Source organism: Ahaetulla prasina, chromosome 2 (assembly GCF_028640845.1).
Source record: "Ahaetulla prasina isolate Xishuangbanna chromosome 2, ASM2864084v1, whole genome shotgun sequence".
Classification (NCBI taxonomy): Eukaryota; Metazoa; Chordata; class Lepidosauria; order Squamata; family Colubridae; genus Ahaetulla; species Ahaetulla prasina.
Genome location: NC_080540.1, coordinates 204,742,377 through 204,753,746, shown reverse-complemented (window position 1 = coordinate 204,753,746; position 11,370 = coordinate 204,742,377).

Here is an 11,370-nt window from a genome sequence, read left to right as displayed (position 1 = left end):
TTCGGGTGCGCTTTAAGATTCTGGTTACCACCTTTAAAGCGCTCCATGGCTTAGGACCCGGGTACTTACGGGACCGCCTGCTGTTACCTCATGCCTCCCACCGACCTGTACGCTCACACAGAGAGGGTCTTCTCAGGGTGCCATCCGCCAAACAATGTCGGCTGGCGGCCCCCAGGTGTAGGGCCTTCTCTGTTGGATCTCCTACGCTTTGGAACGAACTGCCCCCTGGCTTACGCCAAATGCCTGATCTTCGGACTTTTCGCCGTGAGCTGAAAACGCATCTATTTATTCAAGCGGGACTGGCTTAAAAGTTTTACTAAATTTTAATTGGGGTTATTAATTTTAGGGTTTTAAACTTTTTAAATGTTGGCCACTTTTGTAATATGCTTTGTTTTAAATTCTGTTTTAATTGTGTATATTGTGGATTTTATTCTGGCTGTACACCGTCCTAAGTCCTTCGGGAGAAGGGCGGTATAAAAATCAAATAAAATAAAATAAATAAAATAAACTTAGCAGTCAGAGAACATTTTAACGTATCAGGGAAAAACTTCCTTTAATCTGACTAATGGAGGAAACCCATCCACAGTAAGAAGGTGATCCTTTGGCCCTCTGGAAAATTGTTCTTGTTTCTTGTAGTTTTCCAACCTCACTGCTCTTTCCAAAATGAAATAGATTCTGGAAGCCAAGATGTCACAATATTGTCAGCAGATTATGTCTTGGAATCACTCTTTTCTTCTTCCCTTCAGCTGGCAACTTTTGGGAAGAACAGCAGGAGAGGGAAAAAAGAGCAAATAATAAGTAAACAAAGTGCAGAATTGCTCTTTGAGCAATCGGCTCTTTGAGAATCGGCTCTTTCTTGAGGGTCCCACATAATCTTTAGTATTATTGTTGGGACAGTCTGTATTCCAGGTAGAATTTGCCCATCCTGTGCAACCATCCGGAAGAGATGCTTAGAGCTCCCACCCCCCCATCTCCATGACAAGAGGAATGGGAGCCCAGGGACCGATTTCCTCAGTGTGAGACTCAACACTGTGGAATAGTTTTCCACCTAAGTGCGACTGACTTTCACCCTTTTGGTTCCTTTGGGAGCTGCTGGAAAATGGCCATATTTAAAGCAATGTTTAGATACTGGAGTGGGGATGAGGTGTTTGGGTGCAGCGTTATGCCTTTCAGGCAGTGGTGAAATCCAATTTTTTTTTACTAACAGTTTTGTGGGCATGGCTTTGTGAGTGTGATGTGGCTTTGTGGGCGTGGCAAGGGAAGGATACTGCAAAATCTCCATTCCCACCCCACTTTGGGGCCAGCCAGAGGTGGTATTTGCAAGTTCGCCGAACTACTCAAAATTCCCGCTACCGGTTCTCCAGAACCTGTCAGAACCTGCTGGATTTCACCCCTGATTTCAGGCCTTTTTCTTTTGGTTTTGAGTTTTATGGTTGATATATTTTATGGGTTCTTGTGGTAGGGATTTTAACCGGAGGGCTGTTGTATGAGTAGGAAAAAATGTAAATGTACTATCATCATTGTTGGTTGTACAGTCAGCCAGATGTTTAGACTGGATCTGGCATTTTTATCTACCTGTTGAATGGTTCCCAAGGATCTAGGGTATGTAGATGTTGCTGTTTGATGGTATTCCAATCCCAGTTGTGGTTGTAAATTGACCACTATCTGTGAATCATACACACACAGAGATACAATATATAATTAACCCATCTACAGTATTCTCCAACACAAGGCTTCTGTTCTGAACCAAGTTCCCTTATTTTGTGAAAAGTAGAGCAGCTAGAATAGATTCTACATGAGTTTCAGTACCATGATTATAATTTATAAGCCATGAGCCAAGTCATATTATTTCTTATATTACCATAAATTCACTGCAGTCTGTCAGCTTCACCCAACATAGAATCCTTATGTCTATACAAAGCCGTCTTAATGAATGCAAAGGACCATAGATTTGGATGGCCTTGAAAAATTTATTTATTCTTTATTCCCTTCAGCAGGACACTTTGGAGGTCCTCCTAAGCCAGCAGTTCTCAACCTGAACTTCCTATATGAATTGAACATTCTCTATCACTCTGTGTCTCTCTGATTCCTCTATCCCAGCCCCTAATTCAGCGGTTCTCAACCTGTGGGTCGGGACCCCATTGGGGGTCGAATGACGATTTGCCAGGGGTCGCCTAAGACTATCGGAAATATGGGAAGTATACTTGTGAGTCGAAGAATCGCACTCCAATGGTTGACTTCACCAGCCAGCTGCAGGCTCTTCAAATCGCTAGCCGAATTCGGCTTCAGGCGCGATGAATTAAAAAAGAGAGAAATCTGATGTCTCCCTCTCAAGCCAGCTGCAATCACTCCCAATCGCTAGCCTAATCTGGCTTCAGGTGCGATAAATTTAATAGGGATAGAGTCTCCGCTTTAATGCCTCCGTCCTCAAGGCAATCGCAAGCAGTTCAGATCGGTAGCCAATACGGCTTCAGGCGCGATAAATTCAAAACGAAAATAATTTTATGGTTGGGGTCGCCACATCGTGGGGAATTGTATTAAAGGGGTCGCAGCACTATAAAGGTTGAGAACCACTGTCCTAAGCAATCCATGAATTGAAGAGATAATGTCATCATCTGATGAGTTTCCTTGAGAAAACATGGGCTATAAAAATAGCAAATGACTGAATCACTCATATTAATCAAAACAATGCTGCATTGTAGTGTTTTCTTCTTTGTGCAGGGACAGGATCAGAATGACACCTTTGATGGCTCTGCCTCTGAAGCATGAACGCCACAGTGCCCCACTAGATGCTCTAAATTCTTTTTAACATCTCTAGGAAGCCGCTGGAGATATTTTGGAGAGCCTAAATATATTGATACAGTATGCTGATAAAACTCAGCTACAGTTCTCTTCAACTCTGAATCAGGAGTGGTGTTCATAAGGTGTTCATAAAATGAAGCTGAATTTTGACAAGGTGAAGACGCTGTGGCGGGTGGTTCTTGACTATGGAAACTGCAGAGTTTCTCTGGTCTACAAACAAGTACAGATTTTGTGGGTACTGCAAGAATGATTATTGTTATTGGAGGCCCAAGTGAATTGCATGGTCCATTTTTGCCAAATTAGTTTGATTTAGCAGCTAATCCTTTAGAATAGAATAGAATAGAATAGAATAGAATAGAATAGAATAGAATAGAATAGAATAGAATAGAATAGAATAGAATAGAATTCTTTATTGGCCAAGTGTGATTGGATACAGAAGGAATTTGTCTTGGTGCATATGCTCTTAGTGTACATAAAAGAAAAGATACCTTCATCAAGGTACAACACTTACAACACTTAAAGATTGTCATAGGGTACAAATAAGCAATCAGGAAAGGGATTAAGGATGTGATTGTTCATGTAATGGTTATCCCATACTATGGCTGCTGTGATATGCTCTTTGTGAAGGGATGGCCTTTGTGCTTGGATCCAGAAGCTGCAGTTGTCACCTAGACATAGACTGGGACACATTGATGCTAAAGCATTTGCTTCGGTAGCCAGCAAATATCAAGCCAGGTTCCAAATTTTGTTTTTGACCCACTATAGGTAATAATATTCCATAAAATAATTCCTACCTACTATTTAGATGGAATCCCCAATATTTTTTCCATAATGGATTTTTCTCCTTTATAAAAATTACCTCTATCATGAGGAAGAGAGAGAGAGAAAAAAGAATAAGGAAAAGGAAAAGGAAAAGGGGAAAAAAAGAGAAACCCTCATCTTCCTATAAATCTGAATTGTTCCTGATCAATTAAAGTTTCCACCTGTTTGGCTTTGTCTTAAGCAATACTTTCTTGACCTTTGTGTTGAGAGTTAAATATTTAAAGTTGGCAAATAGAATGCAAAAAACCACAGCATTCTATTGTGCATTGATTCAGCACTTCAGCATTTGGGTAATTACAGTTTGGGAGGTTAAGACTGTCATTCAAAGAATTAAGGATTGATGCCTTTGATTCTTTGGTGAAGGGCTGAGTCGTATATGTATATGTACATGTATATTAGCTAACACGTAAACCAAAAAACGGATACACAGTGGCTCAGTGGCTAAGACTCTGAGCTTGTTGATCGAAAGGTCGGCAGTTCAGCGGTTCGAATCTCTAGTCCCGCCATAACAGGGTGAGCTCCCGTTACTTGTCCCAGCTTCTGCCAACCTAGCAGTTTGAAAGCACGTAAAAAATGCAAGTAGAAAAAATAGGGACCACCTTTGGTGGGAAGCTAACAGCGTTCCATGTGCCTTTGGCATTTAGTCATGCTGGCTACATGACCACAGACACATCTTTGGACAGCGGTGGCTCTTCGGCTTTGTAATGGAGATGAGCACCGCCCCCTAGAGTCGGGAATGACTAGCACATATGTGCAAGGGGAACCTTTACCTTTAAATTAAAAATGAGTAACATTTAAAATAGTTTTGATTGGCTATATGTATTCATGAGAAGATAGTACTGTACAGGCCTGGCATAGTTGTTTTCTACAAAAGAGGGGCATAGGTGTTACCCAGTTCCTGTGTTGACTATGTAAGACAATTTAAATTCAGATAAAATCCTAGGTATGCGATACATATGAGAATCTATAGATAGGCTGAGTCAAATTGTCCCCCTCTCCCCTGTATTGTTTTTTTCTAATCCATCATCTAGGATCATCATCTCAAGGGGTTTGCTTCTGCTCATAGATCATTGCCTTGTTCTTTTTTTGATCTACAAGGGAAACAATTGTTCTTTTTTTGACCTACAAGGGACTGTGATTCCCAATCTGCATCTTCTGTCTCTTTCTTTTTCTTCAAGACCAGCTTTCATGTACATTATCACTGGGGAAAAAACCATCAATTTAACTATTTTGATCTTTGTTGTCATAGAAATATCTGTACTCTTGGCAGTCATTGCTTTCCCCTCTAGTTTAATCTCTTCCTTCCTTCCTTTACATATCCTAACTTTAATTTAAAAGTGAAAGTGATGGAAAATAAAATCCATCACTTTCACTTTTCCACCACCAGCTGTGTTCGCAGTTACTTTTGTGTTTTTAAATATTTCATTCATTCATTCATTCATTCATTCATTCATTCATTCATTCATTCATTCATTCATTTTATATAGCCATCCATCTCAGGGGGGCTAATTTATAACCTTAATCCAGATTTTTCATTGTCCACTTTTACTGTTTTGAGTTCATATGAATCTCTTTACTTTCAGCAACAAAAATGATAGTCTTCTTCTATTACTTATCAAAGCATAACCCTGGAGAATCGGACAAAGTATTTCTGTACTCATCTATGTAATGATAATTGAAAAGATAACAGCATTTTATCCACTCTTAGCCCACTTAGCAAATAAATTACTCTTTTGAAATAATACTTAGCATCTTCAGGGATATTTTACAGTAGACTACTTGCATTTTGATATGATTAGAGGCTATGCTTAAATTTTTTAACGTCTCAGTCAGCAAGGCAAATTAGTGTTTTAATACCAGGTTATATAAATTAAGTCATACAAATTGGTAAATGATACAGACTGCCACATTTACAATTTTCTCTGCTGGTATTCCCTGGTATTTAGAAATAAATTTTCTTAGAGTAAGAGGAACACTTCAAATATGTTTCTTTCAAAAATATTTGCACTGGTATTTTTTTAATTTCCTTTCACGTGATGCCCAGAGTCTGTGTATCATCTGTTTCACTAAAGCTTAATCATTATGGTATTATTATTATTATTATTATTATTATTATTATTATTATTATTATTATTATTATTACTACTACTACTACTACTATTATTATTATTAAAATGTATCATCAATCAATCAGTCAATCAATCAATGTCTATTACAGTCATGGACTAGCATTACAAATAAAAGCATTAAAAGCAATAATAGTAGTAAAAAATAAAAATAAAGACAGACAGAATAATATGTTACAATTGGTGGTGGATCAATCAGTGGGCATTTAAAGTTTGCCTAATTTTACATACAGGGAGTAGCAGAATTTGGCCACATTCAGATATACTAGTTCATATCGATTTGATAACAGTAGTTGCACACAGAGGTGGTATTCAGCAGGTTCTGACTAGTTCTGGAGAACCGGTAGTGGAAAATTTGAGTAGTTCGGAGAACCGGTTAATACCACCTCTGACTGGCCCCGCCCCCATCTATTTTCTAAAAACATGGCCTTTGTGCCTGGAAGTGTGATGGGGCCCCTTTCTTGGGTTTGTTAAGAGTTATTTTATGAAGTTCAGCTGTCATGTGTTCTTATGTATTTTATTTATCTGTTTTATCATATGCCAGTCAGAGTCACTTATGTGAGATGGGCAGCTATATAAATTAAATAAATAAAATTTCTGGTATCAGGGACCCCTAAAGGAAGATTAAAATGTCCCTGTGTGTGCACCCAATGTAATCCCATTCCTTCCTTACTGAAGAAAGAAGGAATTTTTGTCTTAGATTTCTGTCTTGCTTTTTCTTCCAAAATGGCTCTCAAAGCAGTTAATTTATCTTTAGCAAGAGCATTTTACTGTCATCCAAATCAAGCATCTACTTGTTTTCCTTCATATCTGCACCAAAGCTCTTAGCCAAAGAGAGATGCCATCTTGATCCCAGCTTTACTCTGAAAAATAAAATCTAGCTGTACAATGTCAGCATTATGTCTTGCTAGATTTGCTGTCCTAACCACCTAAAGATGATCGCTCCCTTAAATTAAATTTTATTCCCTTAAAATTAAATGTGCAACCAGACACACAAACCAGTCACCGCTGCCCTCTCTAAAATGCCCTTCAATATCTCTAATACCTGCCTCCTCTGTTGTTCCAGAATGCCTATGCCCCCCCCCACAACAAACATTTAACTATTCCATTATTTTGGAAATAATAAAGTGTGGTTTCATTGCCAGCTTGTCCACTGTGAATAGACCTCAGTTTAAGTTTTGGAGGTTTATCTGCTTTTAAATTAAACAAGCCCTTTTTAGCATTTTTCTCCCTTTATGATAGGAAGAAAAATGATAGGTGGCCTATTAATTGCCCATAAAGAGATCCTCTATCTTTTTTTTTATTTCTTTTTGTCACAACAGTATACACAAACAATTGTCATAGGTAAAAGAACGTATCTTGAAGAATATATATATATATATATATATATATAAGTAAAAAAAATATGCATCAACTATATTAATTTGATATAATGAAGGGAACAGTAGGACAGGAACGGTAGGCACTTTTGTGCTCTTATGCACGCCCCTTATAGTCCTCTTAGGAATGGGGTGAGGTCAATAGTAGACAGTTTTTGGTTGAAGATTTTGGGATTTTGAGTAGAGACTATGGAGTTAGGTAATGAGTTCCAAGCATTAACAACTCTGTTACAGAAGTCATATTTTCTGCAATCAAGTTTGAAGCGGTTAACATTTAGCTTGAATCTATTTTTTGCTCTTGTAATATTGCGATTGAAGCTGAAGTAGTCTTTTATAGGAAGGATATTGCAATAGATGATTTTGTGTGTTAAACACAGGTCTGTCCTAAGTTCTGCTTTGATTCCTGCAAGTGTATATTTAAGTCTTTCCTTTCACTATTTTTAATCAGTTAAATAGCTAATTGTGAATACAAAAGAACAATGAGAGGAAAACAGTAATTACATTCACCATTAAAACCAAAATATATATTCAAGCAATTCAGGAAAAGCTAGTTAATGGGACATTAATACTCTTCATCAATAATTCCAAGCTTGGATCAACAAGAAATAATGAACCGAGCCTTGAAGCAATTAACTTTTTGGTGTTGTTGTTGAAGGTGACCTCAGCTTAAAGGGCTATATAAAAGGATCTTAAAGTTGCAGAAGGACATTGCTCTAGACTTATTCGAATGAAAACTCTTTCTAATATCAGCTAATGTCAGCTAATTATTCCAGCTAATTATGGAAGAAAAATACTCTGACAGTGGTAGATGGAAGCAATATTTAGGTATTTCTGCAAGTGAAGGGTAGTGAAAAGAATGTTGAGCTTGGACTGAGAAGACTCAGATTCAAATTTCTGCTCATTAATGAAGACAGTGAATGACTTTTCTCTCTCCACCTAACCAATTCACATGATTGTTTGGATGACCAGAGACTTCAGTGGAAGCTAGGGAAAGGAAAATGGGTATGTCAGGCCTGGAAGCCATCTTTTTCATTGGATCTTCAGGCCTGCCACATTTACTACTGTGGGAAACTGGGAGGGGGGATTGTATAGAGCCAGGGTGATATATAGTCATAATAACATTCCTTTCTCAGAAAGTCAGGGACATCTTGCCCTGCACTGGATGGCTGAAAATGGGAGGCATCTTCAGTTGGGACGGTGTTTGGATTGGACCATGTGATGGACGTGTGGGTATTGGGCAGGGACTTGATGCAATTAATCAATGAAATGCTGCTTGTACAAAGGGGTCTTAGTTTACCTGAAAGACATTCTCATATTCAGCGAGACCTTTGAGGAACATGTAAAACTAATGCAGCAGGTGCTGAAAAAAACTCCTTGCTGCTAAATTCTACACAAAGCTGTCAAATTGTGAATTCTACCAAACCTCCCTTGACTACCTAGGCTACTGAATATCCAGTGGAGGGGTGGAAATGGACCAGGAAATTAAAAACGGTGCTAGACTGGCAACCCCCACACACCCGCAAACAGCTTCAAAGCTTCCTGGGATTTGCAAACTTTTAAAGACAGTTTATATCAGCATTTGCAGAAGTCGCCTTGTCCCTAACAGAACTGTTAAAAATGGGACCAACCGCTGCAAAGCCATGACCAAGTCAACCGCTCGCCTGGTTAATGGACTGTCAAAAAGCCTTTGAAAAATTAAAATGGCTCTTCACTGAAGAGTTGATCCTCCAGCACCCTGACCCAGAATGGGAATTCATCATCCAAGTGGATACCAACAATGTGGCAATGGCAGCTGTGCTCCTGCAAAAGGACCTACAGGGAAAGCTCTTACCCTGTGCCTATGTGTCCAAGAAACTCACCAATACTGAAAGGAGGTAGGCCATCTGGAAGAAAGAAGCCTATGCTGTCCGCTGGGCTCTCGTCTCCTGGAGGCATTTCTAGAAGGGGGTAAAGTGCCTTTTGAGGTCTGGACTGATCATAAAAACCTCGAAGCTCTAAAAAAACCCAAGGAAACTGTCTCCCAAACAATCCGCTGGGCACAGTACTTTAGGAGGTTTAAATTCGAGCTGAAGTACATCCCAGCGGGAAAGAATCTACTAGCCTATCGAGAAAGCTCCAATTCAATAGCCGCAGGGAAGAAGTCATCCACCCCATCATTCCCTCCTCACAATTAACCACACAAGTCACCACCAGGGTCCAAAACAGATGACAACACACCCCAGCCAGGACAAGCTGACAGTGGCACTGAAGGCAGCGAGTCCCAGCCGACCCATGGTTTATAGACAATAGGGATATCTTGACCCTGAGAAATGGACTGGCTTGGAAGGGTCCAAAACTATATGTCCCCATCAGCTTGAGGCTGGAAATACTACAGCACAGCCGTGACTCCAGGCTGGCCGGTCATTTTGGATTCTTAAAAACCCTGCATTTGGCCAGGAGGCAGTTTTGGTGGCCAAAAATGAATGTTGATGTAGAGGACTACTTGAAAAGCTGTGCCATCTGTGCTGCCATGAAAATGAGACCAGGGAAACCTCCTGGGCTCCTCCAGCAAGTGGCAAGCCCCAGCAGACCTTGGGAAGAAATTGTGATGGACTTTATAGTTGAACTTCCAAAGAGTGGCGGAAATACAGTCATTTGGACAATAACTGACTTATTCTCAAAACAAGCGCAGTTCACAGCTTGTTCGGGAAGCTGTGGAAGCCGCGAAAAACTGGCAAAGATGTTCATCAGACAGATCTACCGACTACATGGAATACCGCGTCAAGTCATCTCGGATCGAGGGGTTTAATTTACAGCAATGTTTTGGAGAGAGTTCCTGAAATCGGTTGAGTCTACACAAGGATTTAGCTCGGCTTTCCATCTGAGTATGAACGGAATGGCAGAATGAGCAAATGCAATAGTGGAACAATATATCAGATGCTATGTGGATTACCAGCAGGAAAATTGGGTGGACCTACTGCCTTTTGCAGAAGTGGCTTACAACAATGCTGTGCATAGTAGCACTGGATGGACCCCATTCCAGGTCACCAGTGGCATGGACTTTGTACCCATGCCTGAACTGCCAGTGAGCCTCCCTCCTCTATGACCCTGAATGAGTAGATGGAGTCGCTGAGGAGAATACCAAAAAGGCAATAGCGGAGACTGCTGAGGCATACGAAAAGCAAGCAGATAGACACCAATCTCTTCAACCCCCTTTCCGTGTGGGAGATCAGGTTTATCTGTCAACCAAATGCATAAGACTGAGGATTTGGAATTAGGAGGTCATTGGCTTATTTATTTACAGTTGAAAGAAAGGTTCAACTAAAACAAAATGTGTGTTGGGACACGACAATATGGTTTCGAAGCTGCTAAAGATGAATTTGAAATGATATCTGAACATAAAAAACTGCAACAGTTAAACCTAGAAAGGGAGTATGTTAAACATTATATGATTCAGTGGGCAAGAAATTTTGGTTATAATATAACGTTACAGCAATGGGAAAACTTGTTGACTAAAGGATTGAAATTTATAATTTTAAAGAGATCTTCTCTAAAATGATGGACTGCAGGTATTTGACACCAAATATATATCTGACACGAAGACATATAAGGGTGTTTCAAATATTTGTTAGAAATGCAAATATATGCAAATATATGCAAATATAAGGGAGGGTACTTTGTGATGAATATGTGACAAGGCAAAAAAAGTATCTGGTACAGATCTATGGTTTAATTCAGAAAATTTTAAATGGAGTTACAATGGAAACCAGAAACTTTTCTTTTAGGACTATTAAATAAAGAATTGGGGGGGGGGATGGAACTCTGCTGCTATATGCTGAAGGCTGCAAGAATTCTACATGCTCAGAAACTGAAAGATTGTTTAACCTCAACAATGGAGGTATGGATTCAAAAGTTGATGAAACTGGTAGAGATGACAAATGTAAATAGTATTGGGCTGATTTGAAAACCACTTGTGGACTTTCTGTATGAAAGAGAAAAAAATGAAACTTTGACTTTGGATTTGGATTTGACAATTAAGTGTGTTATATTATAGAAATGGCTAGTGGCTATTATTTAGCATAACTAAAAAGTTGATATTATAAATTCACTACGTATTAGAATAGGTGGTACCTGACTCAATAGTAGTAACTGCGAGAAAGATCTTGGAGTCCTAGCGGACAATCACTTAAATATGAGCCAGAAGTGTGCTGCAGCTGCCAAAAAAGCCAATGCAGTCCTAAACTGTATTAACAGAGGGATAG